This window comes from Ovis canadensis, chromosome 2 (assembly GCF_042477335.2).
Source record: "Ovis canadensis isolate MfBH-ARS-UI-01 breed Bighorn chromosome 2, ARS-UI_OviCan_v2, whole genome shotgun sequence".
Taxonomy (NCBI): domain Eukaryota; kingdom Metazoa; phylum Chordata; class Mammalia; order Artiodactyla; family Bovidae; genus Ovis; species Ovis canadensis.
Genome location: NC_091246.1, coordinates 142,382,127 through 142,398,348, shown reverse-complemented (window position 1 = coordinate 142,398,348; position 16,222 = coordinate 142,382,127). Strand labels below are relative to the sequence as shown.

Below are 16,222 nucleotides of genomic sequence, written 5' to 3'. Positions count from 1 at the left end.
TAGGGAGGCTCACGGGTCAGGGCTATTGTTAGTTTCAATAGTGCTCACACTCTTTAAAAAGTGCGGTTCTAGGCTGCTAACTACCAGGCATGACACTGCGTCTTCCTTGACACCAGAGTTTCCTTCCAGAAGTGCACTTTGTGTAGTGATTCACTGTTATAAGTCTGTCTTCCTTCTCCCCCATTAGCTTCTTCAGTGCAGGAGTTGTGTTTGTTCATCTTTGGGTCTTCAGCATGCTGTACAGTGTCTTGACACACAGCTGATGCTCAAGAAATGTTGGTGGAATGAATGATGGAAAGCCTGAATCCCAAATGACTAACTGATAAGTAAGCTTTGGAAAAGTGAGGTTTCCTCTGGTTGGCTGTACGAGGCCAACAGTTAGAAACCGGTACAGTGGACTCTTAGCCAAATGGCCCCTTGGCTCCTCGTGTTGACTTTGGGCTGAACAGCCTATGTTCGAATCCTGAAACCACCCCTAACAAGCTTGCGACTTGGGCAAGTTTCTCAAACTCCCCGTATCTCAGTTTTCTCATCGGTGAAATCAAGAGACCAAAATAATCTACCTTGTGCTCTGGTTGTTAGGATTCAGTGAGACAGTTAATGCAGAACTTCAACAGCAAAGCCTGGGCACACAGACAGGTTCATGCATTGTTCATCTGTGGCAATCGATATTATCCAGAACCTTTGAGACATGAGTCATTCTAGTTGGTCACATTGTCCGAATACCCCTTCTAAACACTCAGGTGCTTCTTATGTTACTAATTTTTAAATATATATTTAAAAAGTGGATTCTATTTCCCGAAACACGGTGATGAGCATCTTGATGTTTACCTGGAGAGCGTGATCCTCGGCAGGCATTATTGACCGGTGTGCAGCACAGAAGTACTGGGAGCTTGAGGACGGGTGTGTGGGTCTCATGGCTCCCAGCTGCTCTGCTCTTTGCTTCTGTCTGACCTTCCTAAATGGTCAGCTGTCAATTCTTACTACTCGCAATGGCCTGCTTTTAGCCATTTCTCTCACCTTTATAATTTTCTTCTCTAATATGACATGTTTTGGGGAATCAGACAACCAAGCATGTTTTAATTGTATAAGAGCAACTCGATGAGGCTTACTGAGCTCTTTAATGACTAAATCGAGTGACTTTTGTAACTTCTGTTATCTGGTTATCTCCAGTTTGGCATCAATAAGCAATAGATTTAAGACAGATGAAGTCCTTGCCATCCATGAAAACGTTTAGCTAAACTGCAAGATAAGGCCCTTGCACTGGACTGGAGCTTGTAGCACTTCTGCAAACAGAAGGAAGCAGCCTGTGCTGCTGGGTTCATGTCCTGAACCAGCCACTCAGTTTCTCCTTTTCTAACGAGGAGCATAAGACTTGCTCTCAGTTGTCAGCAGGGTTTACATGAGATACTATGTGTTAATATAAGTGAAAGGGCTTTGTTGTTATAAAGTGCTGAAATTTTATAGCTAGCATTGCTATTACTCCAACACATTTGCTGTTTATTTTTTTTAATTGTACTTCTGTGGATCTGGATTGAGAGAGAATACTGTGCGTGCCTTATCAGAGAAATTCATCAGTGGCCTCTCAGTGAAGTACCTTCATTTAAAATATTTTATGAAACTTTGTGAAGCTGCTGTCTAATGGATCACGGAAAACGGTGGGCAAAAGGTAATGAAAATAGCCACCCTATGGTGTTCAATGAACTGAGAAGAGGGGGAGAAATTCCTTATTCCAGTAGATTTTGATGATAAGCTTTTTGGTATATACAGATGGGAAAGTGTTAAAAATATGTTTCTGGTATATTCATGGATTTCAATAAGGGGCTGTTGATAATTAAGTAAATCTAGTATTTTTCTTCTAAATGTATATTAAATTTCTCAAATTAGATTTATTAGATTGATTTCTGCCATGGTGTGCACAGTATGAAATGCTTAGAGAATATTTAGCTAATATTCTTTTTTTCCTCTATTTCAGACTTGGTTTAGCTGACACTTTTCTCCTCTCTCTCATATTTACTTCCTAACCTTTATGGGTATCCACCTGAAATGAATTTCTCTTTGCATTCCTGTGTCCTCTGCATGTGTGCTAAATCACTCCAGTCGTGTCCAACGCTTTCAACCTTTGAACTGTATCCTGCCAGGCTCCTGTGTCCATGGCATTCTCCAGGCCAGAATACTGGAGTGGGTTGCCATGCCCTCCTCCAGGGGATCTTCCCGACCTGGGGATTGAACCTGCATCTTTTATGTCTCCTGAGTTGGCAGGTGTGTTCTTTACCACAAGTGCCACCTGGGAAGCCCCCTGTGTCCTCTGGGACTAGCTAAATCCGTGGATGCCTTGAGTATGGATCCAGTTTTGCCTTCTTTATATAGTTAATGAGCCTGGCTCAGGGCCTCTCTAACTGCTGTTTGATGGCGTGCAGGAGTTTGGAGTGATTCTAAGGCTAAAATTCATGTATCTGAAAGACAAGGTTTAATTTCAACCAGAAGGAAATTAATAAGTGCACTAGGAGAAGCTGCCAGAGGAGGAGGAAGTAGGAGGCCACGTGATGTGAGGGAAGATTCTAGAATCTCAAGGTCTGTGCTTATATCTTCATCCTCTGGTTTATAACCGTGTGAGTCACTGAACAATGTGCAGGTCCCTTCCTCTCTGGATGCATTTTTCATTGGCAAAAATAAGGATATCTGTTCTGTTAATAACTGTATTGTAAGGTTGGGTAAAGTTTAATGAGGTAACATGTGAAAGTGCTCTACAGATTGTAAGGTTCTAGCAAACATTACGGAGAAGGCAATGGCACCCCACTCCAGTACTCTTGCATGGAAAATCCCATGGATAGAGGAGCCTGGTAGACTGCAGTCCATGGGATTGCGAAGAGTTGGACACGACTGAGCGACTTCACCTTCACTTTTCACTTTCATGCATTAGAGAAGGAAATGGCAACCCACTCCAGTGTTCTTGCCTGGAGAATCCCAGGGATGGGGGAGCCTGGTGGGCTGCCGTCTATGGGGTCGCACAGAGTCGGGCACGACTGAAGTAACTTAGCAGCAGCAGCAGCAAACATTAACCTCATTATCATCACCACTATCATCCATCATCGTCATGGTAACTGTTGTTAGGAGCCATAAACTAGATCCAAGAGTTCTGAAGTGCTGACTGCTTGGAGCACCAGACTGTTTTCCTGCCTTTAGTTGCTCTGTGTCAAATTGTTGTACTTACTCATGTTATCTCATTAAATCTTGAATTTATTAGCTGCTAATTATTTGATGACTTGGAAGGATGGAGTTGGGGCAGGGTGGCAGATGACCAAGCACATGGAGGAGGCCAGTTTTTAAAGCAGTGTGTTTAATATGTGTAAATAATATATTCAATATGTATATAAAGAAATTAACACAATCTTAAAGATATATTTTCTCTGCCAAGAGGCCCAAAACATTCATATCAGAGATGGATGAAGACTCTTGAAAGACCAGGTCATTGGTCAAACATATAATAGAAGGAAAATTGGACTAGACATTAAGAAAAAAGTCTGCCAAGAAAACAGCAAACTTCTGTAAAGCAATTATCCTTCAATTAAAAAATAAATACATTTTTAAAAAAGAAAACGTCTACCAGGTACATACCTGGTGAAACTTTTAACCAAAAGATATTTGAATCCTCCTTAAGAAAAGGTGGGGTTGATTGGAAGCCTGCTCCCATTAGCAATCTCTGCTTCAACTCACGCTTGGTTCTTGGGACCGTGGAAAACCCAACCCAGCTCTTACTTCAGGTAGTGTGAAATGAGATGCAAAATATAGTGTGGAAGAAGGCAGGAGTATTGAGTGCTTCCTTAACTTGTATTTAGGATAGTAAAAAAGAACACACCATGTATGAGAGTCATTTCTGAGTCTAGAAGGGGAATGATATATATATAGGCCGTGAAATAATTGGCCTCATGGAGTCGGACAGGAGCTGTGGTACCAGACCAATTTTGTCTTCATCGATTAGGCTTCTTCTAGTAACTAAACTGCCGCCACAGCAATTTTGCTTCAACAGTGACCTGTGATCACAGTGTTTAAATTCTCCTCTACCCGTGTAACTCTACCCCAGGCCCAGGGAGCCAGCAGTGAGCTGTTAAAATGTATGAGGCCGTGGCTTGCTGGGATGACAGGCCGACAGCAGTGTCTCCGAGTTGCAAGCCGTGAAAATGGTTTGAAATATTTTACCTTATCTCAGGTTGACCTTGGACTGTAATTTGGATAACCAGTACTTTTATTCCCCATTTACAGTGGGGAGGTAGACTGGTTAGAAAACCTGTGTTTGCAGTCAGTAGATCGTGTTCAGATGCAGAACCCATATACCTGTCTGGGGGTCACATGTGCAATGTCAGTGAGCATCAGATATGCTTTTTCTTCAAGGCATTCACCCAAGATCACCTCTGACTTCCTCATGCCACCCTGTCGGGCAGCATTTTCTTATTCATACATTTCTTATCCATTATCTAACTGGAGACCCAGAAGCATTCCCCCTTACATGGAAATTCTGCACTTGCCTTTGAGCCGTGCCTGCTCTGTTCCTACCAACAGAAGCATCTTTAGGAAATGTGGCAGGACTGGTATTCAGCTAGTCCGCACCTGTGTGTGTTTTTAAGGTCAAGGTCCGTTCTAAACTGTCAGAGCCTTTGCTCTTCAGTTGTTAAATATTCTGAACATGGCCCCTGTAGCATGAAGGTAAAATACATATGAAACATACTTCAGTTTAGCACCCTTCAGTCTTTGATAGAAAGGGAGAGATTTATCTAAGAAATGTTGACAGAATTTGAAAATCATGTGTATTTTTCTTACCTACTCTGATGAAACGGAAAACTTACTTGTAGCAAAGGTAATTGACAGCTCACTCCTTATACCCTTGGCCCATTTCTGAATTCATCTTCAGCTGCAGTGGCCTGCCTCCCCTGCTCCCTACCCTCCCCCCCACGCTCAAACCCCACCCAGACTGCTGAGGAATCTTCACAGCTGACGAGCCAGCTCAAAAGTGACAGGGATCTGATGCTCCCAGGGGCAAGTACCGGTGACAAATACCCCAGCTTCTACAATCCTCCATGGGACAGTGTTGACCTGTGTTCAGCTCACTTCCTCAATGGGCCCCCAGCAGTAACTCACTCACCAATACACCCACTATTGGCTTTTCTGCCCCACCCCCCTCCCTGGCTCACTTTCCCCACTCTCTGACGTGCGCTTCCTGAGATCACCTCCCAGATACATTCCTGGAAGTGAACATCTTTCTCAGGGTCTGTTTTTGGTGGAAGCCAAACTAAGCCTGACCTAGTGACTGAGGCTCCCAGCTGGTCTCCAGGCATGGCCTCTTGCCACCAACACCTCTGAATCTGTTAGAAATGCAGACTGATCAAGTTCTTCCTAAGTTCCAAACCTTTGGTGGTTTCTTCTTGTCTTAAAATAGAATCCAAGATCCCTGACAGCCTGGCTGCTTTTGCACTTAAGCTGCATCTGAGATGTACCTTGTAAAGCATTTTCCAAATGTTCCCCACCCCTGACCCGGGGCTTCTCTGTATCAGTCATTTCCCACTCATCTCTACCTCTCTGCACTGCTTGCTATTCCTCTGTCTTGTCTGGGCTTCCCAGGTGGCGCTAGTGCTAAAGAACCTGCCTGCCAATGCAGGAGACATAAGAGACATGAGTTCAATCCCTGGGTAGGGAGAAAAGATCTCCTGGAGGAGGAAATGGCAACCCACTCCAGTATTCTTGCCTGGAGAATCCCATGGACAGAGGAACCTGGTGGGCTACAGTCCACAGGGTCGCAGAGAGTCGGATACCACTGAAGTGACTTAGCGTGTGTTCTCTTGTTTACCCACCTCTCCTCGTAGGAGCCTTCTTGGACCTGTCCATCTAACCTGCGTTTTTAGAGAACCCTGTGCCTTTCCTTTGTAGGGCTTTGCATATTTGCAACAATGAAAAACTCCAGTACTTTGGCTACCTCATGCAAAGAGTTGACTCACTGGAAAAGACTCTGATGCTGGGGGGAATTGGGGGCAGAAGGAAAAGAGGGCGACAGAGGATGAGATGGCTGGATGGCATCACCGACTCGATAGACATGAGTTTGAGTGAACTCTGGGAGTTGGTGATGGACAGGGAGGCCTGGGGTGCTGCAATTCACGGGGTCGCAAAGAGTCGGAAATGACTGAGCTACTGAACTGAACCTATTTTCAATGATGCCTCTTTTTCTAAACTGCTGCTGCTGCTGCTAAGTAACTTCAGTTGTGTTCGACTCTGTGCAGCCCCATAGACAGTAGCCCACCAGGCTCCCCGTCCCTAGGATTCTCCAGGCAAGAACACTGGAGTGGGCTGCCATTTCCTTCTCCAATGCATGAAAGTGAAAAGTGAAAGTGAAGTCGGTCAGTCTGCCCGACTCTTAGCGACCCCATGGACTGCAGCCTAACCAGGCTCCTCCATCCATTGGATTTTCCATGCAAGAGTATTGGAGTGGGTTGCCATTGCCTTCTCCCTTTTTCTAAACTAGGGATGTGTAAACAATTATAGCTTTATTGGAACAGCCACAGCCATTTGTTTACATGTTATCTATGGCTTCTTTCCTGGTACAACCAGAGAGTTAAGTGTTTGCCACAGAGACCATAAGGCTCACAGTGTAATATATTTACTATCTGGACCTTGACAAAACCTTTGCTGACCTCTCTTCTAGACTGTGAACTCTCTGACAGCAAAGTCTCTCTTTCACTTCTGTGACCTGGCGCCCAGCAGTCTCTGACAGAAAAAAGCCACAATAATAGATGTGTCCTTTTTTTTTTTTTACTGTATGACTTGAAACAAAGTTTCTGCAAATGTTGCCTTTCTTACTTCCTTATTATTTGCCCTTATGAATTGGCGGTCGGCGGGGGAGGGGCGGGTGGGCAGTGTTTTGCATACTAAATAAAACATTTCCTGTGTAGGTATGTAGTACCACTTTCCTATAGCTCTTTATCAGACAGAAGTCAGATTTACTAGTTTTATAGGCAATGCTTTTACTAAAGAGGTAAAGCTGTTACTATTCCTTTGGCCAGGTGTTTCAGACCAAGTGGGACATGACGTGCTGTGTAAGTGTTTCCAGATGCTTGCTTGGTTGAAAAGAGTCCCATTTCTATATATTCTTGGGAAAGCATGTCCCAGCTAGATTTACGGCTTCCTCGTAGCTCGGTCAGTTGAGTCTGCCTGCAATACAGGGGAGCTGGGTTCAGTTCCTGGGTTGGGAAGATCCCCTGAAGAAGGAACTGGCAACCCACTCCAGTACTCTTGCCTGGAGAATCCCATGGACAGAGGAGCCTGACAGGGCTACAGTCTATGGGGTGGCAAGAGTCATACACAACTGAGCAACTAAGCACACAGCTAGATTTAATTTGAGGATGTCAAAGTATAGTGAAGTAAAGAAAGCTAATAGGTTTTATTTTAATAATATAAGATATGAAAATGCCCATACACCACGATGCTATTATCATTATTAGCATACAAATGTTGTCATCTCATTCTTTTACTAAAAATAAAAGTAAAAATGCTATTTCTCAAGCATCTCTGTAATGCCCATTGGAACTTCTTCAGTTTGGTTTCCAACTTGCCTTTGTATTCATATCTCCTGTTATGCTCTATGATAGGGGTTATAAAACTATGGCCTCTGGGCCAAAGCCATGCTGCTGCAAGTTTTTATAAAGTTTTATTGGAACATAGCCACATTCATTTTTTCACATATTGTTTATGGCTGATTTTGTGTTATAGTGGTAGAGGAGTCATTGCAAAGGATACTGTATGGGCTGCAGAGCCTAAGATATTTTTTCTCTATCTCTCCATGGAAAAAAACTTTTTTCTGCTGATCTTTGTTCTTGAAAACTCTTATATTAACCATGACCATCTGCTCTCATCATTTCTTCTGCTTACCAGATTTTGTCACGCCTCTGAGCCTTTGCACATGCCTTTCCCTCTGCCTGGGAGGCCACTCTCCTTTTTCCTGCTTGGGAAACTCATACAAGCTATTCAGCCCCATCTGGTTTTTATCTCCTTTGTAAAGCTTCTAAATTTTCCCCCATTTTTTGCTTTTCTGAGCTCCCAGGGCACTTTGTAGAGATATGCCTTAAAGCGCTTATTATTGCTACATGTATCATAATTCCTAGCTTCATATTAATCTCCTGCTGGAGTATGAGCTGTAGAGGATGGGATTCTGTATCTTTGTTCAGTGCATCACCCAGGGGCCTGACCCTAAGTAGTTGCTCAAGAAGTGACTGGCTAATATTGGAGTGTTGTGTGTTAAAACCCATGCACAGGAAAGGTGTGGAGTTAATCAGAAACATGTTCAGCAGTTGGAAGAATTATAGACTTTTTTCTGTAAAGTTGTTCGGTCGCTCAGTTGTGTCCAACTCTTTATGACCGCATGGACTACAGCACGCCAGGTTTCCCTGTCCGTCACTATCTCCTGGAGCTTGCTCAAACTCGTGTCTAGTGAGTCAGTGATGCCATCCAACCATCTCATCTTCTGTCATCCCATTCTCTTCCTGCCCTCAGTATTTCCTAGCATCAGGGTTTTTTTTCCAGTGAGTCAGTTCTTTGCATCAGGTGGCTTTAATACTTTGGTATTGGAGCTTCAGCTTCAGTATCAGTCCATCCAGTGAATATTCAGGGTTGATTTCCTTTAGGATTGACTGGTTAGATCTCCTTGCAGTCCAAGGGACTCTCAAGAGTCTTCTCCAGCACCACAATTCAAAAGCATCAATTCTTTAGCGACACGACTGAGCGACTGAACTGAACTGAAGCCTTATTTATGGTCCAACTCTCACATCTGTACAACTGGGAATTACTTTGTCCCACTTTTCCCCAGTCATGCCCTTACAAATGGGCAAAAAAGCTGAGGCTCAAAGAGGGGATGTTTCCAAGTTAACTGAGTTCTCACACATCTCAGTGCACTGATTCTTCAACTGTGCAGCACCACCTCTTACAGAGACCCTCCAGGGTAGGCTAACTAGACACCATGTGTAAATCAGAGAGTTAAATGCTTAGTAAAAATCATTAACATTTATTTCCATGGTGAAACAAGGAGGGTGTTTGTTTGGTGAAGTGGCATCCAGCAGGAGGGAGCAGAATAGAGAATTTTAATATTAGCTCCACCTTTCATTTGCACACAAATAAGTTGATTCTCTCTTCAGTTTTTCCTTTTGGAAAATAAGGATAATTCTCAGTCTTTAATGTTGTCTCTATCTTATCTATAAAATGTGAATGTTGTTACAGCTATTCTGAATCCATAATGGCCTTTGCAATATCAATTTAATGATCTGACTTGTTATGATCAGCTTGATATTTTCCCCCTTTTCTACGAAAGAGCAAATTAAAAATGGAAAACAGCCTTTTTCAAGAGTTTCCCATGTTTATCTGAGTGATAGTGATTTCATGTTGCTAGAGCAGCTAACTGCTAGCTGCTTCATATTCTCCAGCTGCCTGATGGGGGAAATTTGATCTGGCGAAGAGCCTAGCTGTCCATCTTCCTGGGGCTGGTAACCACTTATGGGGTAATAAGGATGAGCATTCATCCACTTCCTAGATACCTCCTCACTGAGGGGAAGGAGAGAGGAGGAAAAGAGAGAGTCAGTGCTGACGAGCAGTTTCTGAGATTGATAGGCAATTTGGACCTAGTTTTAAATACCAGGAAAATCATATGTATCTTGTCAAAGGTCTATTTGAATGAGAACTCACAAACTAGAATTTCTCCTTTAATATTTATAAAGTTAACGTTTTAAGGGTTGTGGCACTCTTTTTTTTTTTTTTTTGCCTTACTACTTAGCTGGAAGAGATCATATAACACTGTCTACTTTCAAGTTAATGGGCTTTTTACATCTTTTGAGCATGTTTTATAACGAAAGAAGTCCATTTGTACTGGACTTCCATTGTTCAGGCTTTGGCAATAATACTTATGCATAGTAATAATGTCAGTAAAGAGGTCTTGTTTGCTTACAAACAGCTTTCAATTGTTGAGAGACCAAATTGTGTCCTGTTGCTAGAAACATGGGCAGTATTTGGTCTCTGCTCATCCAGCTACTTTGTAATTAGGATCGCGTCCAAATAACAAGTGCCTCTTCTCCCATGGAGGTCATTTCCACTTGCAATTTCCACTGACAGAACAAGGTTTCACAAGAGGACACGTCTATACACAAGGATGAGCTTTAATCAAATGGACATGAATATACATATATTCAGGCTAACCAGTGTATCTCTGTTTGCATCTGCCTTACTTTTTAATGTTAATCAGCAAGGAAAAATTAAAATGTATGGATAGACATTTTGTAAGATTCAGAACTAAGCCATTTATTTAAACTTGTAGATAATGTGTCTTCTCTTAGCAGATTTTGAGAAGGAAAACATCCTACAGTGTGCAAAACCATTTCAGTTGGACTGTGCATCTGTGCAGTTTGGGGGGAATGCCCCCCAAGGGGCACTGGTATTTTTCTTTAGCCCTAGGAGTAAAAAAGGAATTATGTCTTAGTGTTTTACAGCTGTCAAGTTAAAAAGCCACTAGGGTGAACTCCTGAGGACTGAAAGCAAGACTGGAAGACGCATCCTGGTGGCAAACAGTGACCTGAGAACCACAGGAGGAAGGAAGGTCCAGCGTGAACCGACAGTCATTTAGAGAGTTTTTATTTTGGCAGCTGGAGTTCTGACGCCAGACTCCTGGATTTATCCGAGGAAAGCTGATGGTGACATTTGTAGTGGCTCTATTTAAGGAGAGGAAGTTTGATGACTGATAAGAGTCAAGGCTCAGAGTCAGGAATTGGAAGCCTGGCGACAGCCATTTCCACAGTGGTCCCTGGGGACCAGTGGGAGCTTTGTTGCCTCTTTTGCTCTTTTTTTTTTTAAGGAAAGTAAATTTTTAATCAGGCAGTACTACAGATGACTTTTAAGGCATTTTCCTCAAGGTGAAGTTAAGCTATAGATGAGTAAATCTCATTTTGAAGGGTAAGCATCAGTTATTTGGGGGAGTATTATTTTCCCACTTTTGCAAATAAGGAAGCCAGGGAAGGGGTTTAGAATCTCACCCATTTAGAATCTCATTCATTTAGAACTCTGTCCACTAAGACTTCCTGCTCTCAGCACGAATCCGCCAGAGTACCCATTCGCTCCTGCATCTCTGCACCAGTCCGCTGGATGCATGTGACAAGGAGCACGGAGGCCTGAAATTCCTCCTGTCTTTAAACCAAGACAGCTTAATGTGGATCCATAGGAAAGGAGGGAGTGCTTTGAGAATGATCCTGCAAATATTTTCGTGCTGGGCTTTAGCCTATGAAGGAAAGACTTTGAAATCTCACAATTCCTATTATTTTACTCAGGACTAGATACATAATTTGTGGGGATCCAGTACAAAGGGAAAACGTGGGGCCTTTGTTTAAAAATTAAGAATTGCAGGATGGAAACAGCAGAGCATTAAACCAAGGACAGAGCCTTTCTCAACACTGGGCCCTGTGTGACAACGCTGGTAGGACTTCCAAGAAATCAGCCCTGATTTTCTGTCCTTTGTTACCTTCTTTACCTAATGTCATCTGATATTAAATTTCACGCATGTGTCCCTGGTCTTTTCTGATTTCTCTCAATCTTGGTTTATACTTTCTGCTTTTTTTTTTTTCCTATTTCCTCCCTTCCTCTTTTTTTCTATTTATTTATTTTTGTAAAATAGATTTTTTTTTTTAGAACAGTTTTAGTAGCTCTACAGCAAAATTGAACAGAAGGTGCAGAGATTTCCTGTATACCCTCTGCCCTCCCCACATGCATGAAAGTTAAAGTTAGCCACATAGTCATGTCTGACTCTTTGCAACTCCACGGACTGCAGCCTATCTGGCTTCTCTGTCCATGGAATTCTCCAGGCAAGAGTACTGGAGTGGGTTGCCATTTCCTTCTCCAGGGGATCTTCCTTCCCTGAGAATCGAACCCAGGTCTCCTGCACTGCAGGCAGATTCTTTACCAACTGAGCCACTAGGAAAGCCCCCACAGGCGTGGCTTCCCCATTATCAACATCTGCACAAGAGTGTTTGTTACATTTGTTTTAGTTGAAGAACCTTCAGGGACATTTCATAATCCCTCAGAGTCCATGGGTCAGCACATTATGGTTCTCTCTTGGTGTTGTCCATCCCATAAACTTGGACAAATGTATCAACATGTATACATTACGATAGATACAGTATTTTTCACTGCCCCAAGCCCTCTCTGCACTGCTGCTGCTGCTTAGAAGACATTTTCTTTAGAAGCCAGCTTCAATTTCTGGTTTTATATCCCTTTTCCTCATCTCACTGCCGTGACATCTGTTTATCTCAAAATTCTGGGCCAGTATTAAGCTAAGAGGCTCATGTTGGAAAAGTGAGACTGATTGCAAGAAACAAAAGGGCCAAATTCATTGACAGTTGTTCCGCGTGGTGGGAGCAGAAGCAGATGGGCTGCATCAATGGAGGGTGCACGTGCGCTGGGGAGGGATGGGTGGGTGCCTGACGTCACCTTTACCAAATAAAGAAACAGCGTGCTCAGAGGTTCAGGTAAAAAATAACAAAGGCACTGCAGTTGGTCTGTCCTTTTTCTAATTGGCATAGAAAATTCTGATGACAGTGACTACAAGGAGCTTTATCAGACATACTTACAGAAAGCTAAGCAGTGTACGTTTACTGTCGTTTGCACATATAAGGCAGCGTATAAGGTAGATGGGAATTCTTTCTAATCAATTATCAGAGCCCAAGAGAGGAAAGGGGAAGCGATCTTTAAATGATTGAATTCAGTCCGATCTGCAAGCCCCTCCTCCTCTCTCCTTTGCTGCTACCTTCACTTATTTTTATAAAATAGTCATGGAGACCAATTTACAAGGTGAAAAGAAGTCACAATGAGTGAGAGGAATGTAGGGCAATTCTCAGCCCTTGGCCCCATGAATGACTGGGGATGAAAGGAAATGCTGTCCCCAAGGCCCAGCTGGGACATCTTCATAGCCTCATTAAGCATTTTCTTTTTATCAGTTAAAGTTGCTCAGTCGGGTCCAACTCTGCAACCCCGTGGACTGTAGCCCACCAGGCTCCTCTGTCCATGGAATTCTCCAGGCCAGAATAGTGGAGTGGGTAGCCATCCCTTCTCCAGGGGATCTTCCCAATCCAGGGATCGAAGCCAGGTCTCTCACATTGCTGGAGGATTCTTTACCAGCTGAGCCACCAGGGAGTTAATGAATTGTATTTTGGAGTCAAGTTTTTAATTTAGCTTCATCATCCAGAAATACATGATATAAGACCCTAACTATTTACTTACGCTGCCCTTCCCCTAGCCATGGTTAACTGTGTGCTGTGGCCTGCCTTCCATGTCAGCTGCAGCTGGATGGACAATTCCTGTGCACATCCATGCCCCACCTCAACTATTCCCTGCCTCGCCGCTTCTTTCTAAACCACAAGAGTTTGTACAACCTAACCTCTGGATAGTTCAGAAATTTGGGGGCACAGAGTGCCTCTGGAAGTAGCCCTCAATTAATGGGGATGAGAATCTGCAGATAAATTCCCCAGACCTGTCTTTTGGAGGCAGAATCCCGAGATGCGTTCTACATGGGTCCCCAGGGGCTTAACCAACCCAGTTACACAGCCTGTATTGTCTTTCCCTCCTTCCTGGTCTGTTTTCCTGCTCTTTCCTCCTGCTTCCTGGGATCACTTCCCAAATGAGCTGCATCCAAGTCCTCATTTCAGGCTCCGCTTTCAAAGGAATACAAATTAAAGAGGTGCATAGAATGAATGAGTAGGATGTGGTGTTGGCCAGGCTAGCATGCATGTATGCCAACATCCATATGGCTTGGTTCAGCTGTGGCATTCTTTGGAGTACAACTGTGAACTGATAACTAAAAGAGAAAATTGGAAAATTAAAAATATTCTCATGGCGAACATTTTCCCATGTATGGATGACAATTCATTATAGATTCATCTATGCAACTGGTGACTCAGATGGTAAAGATCTGCCTGCAAGGCAAGAGACTGGGGTTCGATCCCTGGTTCAGGAAGATTCCCTGGAGAAGGGAATGGCAACCCATTCCAGCACTGGAAAACCCCATGGACAAAGGAGCCTGGTTGGCTACAGTCCATGGGGTCACAAAGAGTCGGACACGACTGAGCTGACTAACACTTTACGTAATCAGCTTTACTGAGGTCCCAGCTTTTGTCAGGTACCATGCTGCAGGGTGGCGTCAGAAAGAGAAATCAGGCACTTTGCTGCTTAATGGGAACGTATGACCTCTCAGAGATGATGCTAGAAATCTGCCCAGAGTATAATAGGACCCAATGGTGATGGTTGATCGTACTTCTGTAATTAGAAGCTGTGACGGATAAATGGGTGAGACCCAGCAGGAGGGACCAGGCAAGGGCGTGGCCCGGCAGGAGAAAGCACAGGCACCAAGAGCTCAGCCCTGGAGGAGAACTGCAAGGCTTTGGGGTGCAGTATCAGAAGATGAGAGCACTTCCCTGACGCCCCTTTTAAAGATAGTGGAAGCTGGTGTGGGGCTTAAAAAACATTCCTGAAACCTTGTAACAAGAGCACCTGCATTCCTGCTGCCCTCTGCATCTTACAAAGCAGACCCATAGATTGCTGCCCCAAACCACAGGAGGTTAGCACAAGAGTCTTGACTCAAGATTCTAGAGTCTTTTTAATGTTAAGACAACTTTATTTCTATTTTTTTTAAATGTCTTTTTATTTAGCTAGAGTCTCAGGGGCGTATTAGCCACTGTCATATTCAATATAATGCACTTCTTTGGGGCAAATCTTAACATCCTTGTCTTCTTCAGAAGAAAGCGTTCCAAGAATGCCTCAAAGACTTGAAGAAATATGCCTCTAAAGTACCTTTATTGAAACCTGATTTCTTTCATCGTGGCTGGACACCCTGCTACCACCAGTATGGTTTTCACTTCCAAGTGCACCTCCAACCTTCACCTTCCTCATTGGAATATTGCGTTCACAATGCTACAGTCCAATCCTTGAGGTCCAAGGCAGAGAAAATTCTGCTGAAATGCTTGGTAGTTCAGTTCAGTTCAGTTCAGTTCAGTCGCTCAGTCGTGTCCCACTTTTTGCAACCCCATGAATCGCAGCACGCCAGGCCTCCCTGTCCATCACCAACTCTCAGAGTTCACTCAGACTCATGTCCATTGAGTCAGTGATGCCATCGAGCCATCTCATCCTCTGTCGTCCCCTTCTCCTCCTGCCCCCAACCCCTCCCAGCATCAGAGTCTTTTCCAGTGAGTCAACTCTTCGCATGAGGTGGCCAAAGTACTGGAGTTTCAGCTTCAGCATCATTCCTTCCAAAGAAATCCCAAGGCTGATCTCCTTCAGAATGGACTGGTTGGATCTCCTTGCAGTCCAAGGGACTCTCAAGAGTCTTCTCCAACACCACACTTCAAAAGCATCAATTCTTCGGCACTCAGCTTTCTTCACAGTCCAACTCTCACATCCATATATCACCACTGGAAAAACCATAGCCTTGACTAGACGGACCTTAGTCCGCAAAGTAATGTCTCTGCTTTTGAATATGCTGTCTAGGTTGGTCATAACTTTTCTTCCAAGGAGTAAGCGTCTTTTAATTTCATGGCTGCAGTCACCATCTGCAGTGATTTTGGAGCCCCCCAAAATAAAGTCTGACACTGTTTCCACTGTTTCCCTGTCTATTTCCCATGAAGTGGTGGGACCAGGTGCCATGATCTTCGTTTTCTGAATGTTGAGCTTTATATCTGTGCATCCATAGGACCCCTCATGGGCAAGACTTGTCACAATTGTCAGTTGTACATCGTTTCTAGGGTGATCCATAGCCTTGTCCCCGTAAACTACTATGCTACCTTCTTGCTTCTTCTTCCATCATTCAGGGAACATGCTTACTGCCTGTTTGGTGTAGAGTGATCTACAGAGAACATTAGAGTCTGATGAATGCTATATATGGGTCTGTGGGGAGACCTTTTAATTTCATTCATAACTTCCTCATGGATGAAACACTTGACAATAGCCCATGTCTGATAGAGATTTTAGGCATTCTGCACTGTGTAACATTGCTTTCCTATTAAACTGACTTCCAGATTCTTTATGTAACTGCGATATACTTGACATACAACCATATGTATACAAGTGTGCATACACACACACCGCATTTTCATGATCCATTCACTCATTGATGGACACGTTGTTTCCACAACTTGGCTAATGTAAATAATGCTGCAATGAA

At 43.6% G+C, this 16,222-nt stretch overlaps 1 protein-coding gene across 10 annotated transcripts in view; it reads left to right on the top strand.

Annotated features, from left to right (window-relative positions):
• The window catches only part of RAPGEF4 (Rap guanine nucleotide exchange factor 4), a 328,969-nt gene that overhangs the window by 149,612 nt on the left and 163,135 nt on the right, over positions 1 to 16,222 (top strand). The window contains exon 1 of one of the 10 annotated variants that reach the window (XM_069577205.1): positions 1,289 to 1,669. The exons of 8 other annotated variants lie outside the window; for them this stretch is intronic. The gene's annotated coding sequence lies outside the window, so the exon portion shown is untranslated. Of the gene's footprint in view, positions 1 to 1,288; positions 1,670 to 16,222 lie in introns of those variants that run through there. One more of the 10 variants, XM_069577199.1, reaches the window with a different exon arrangement.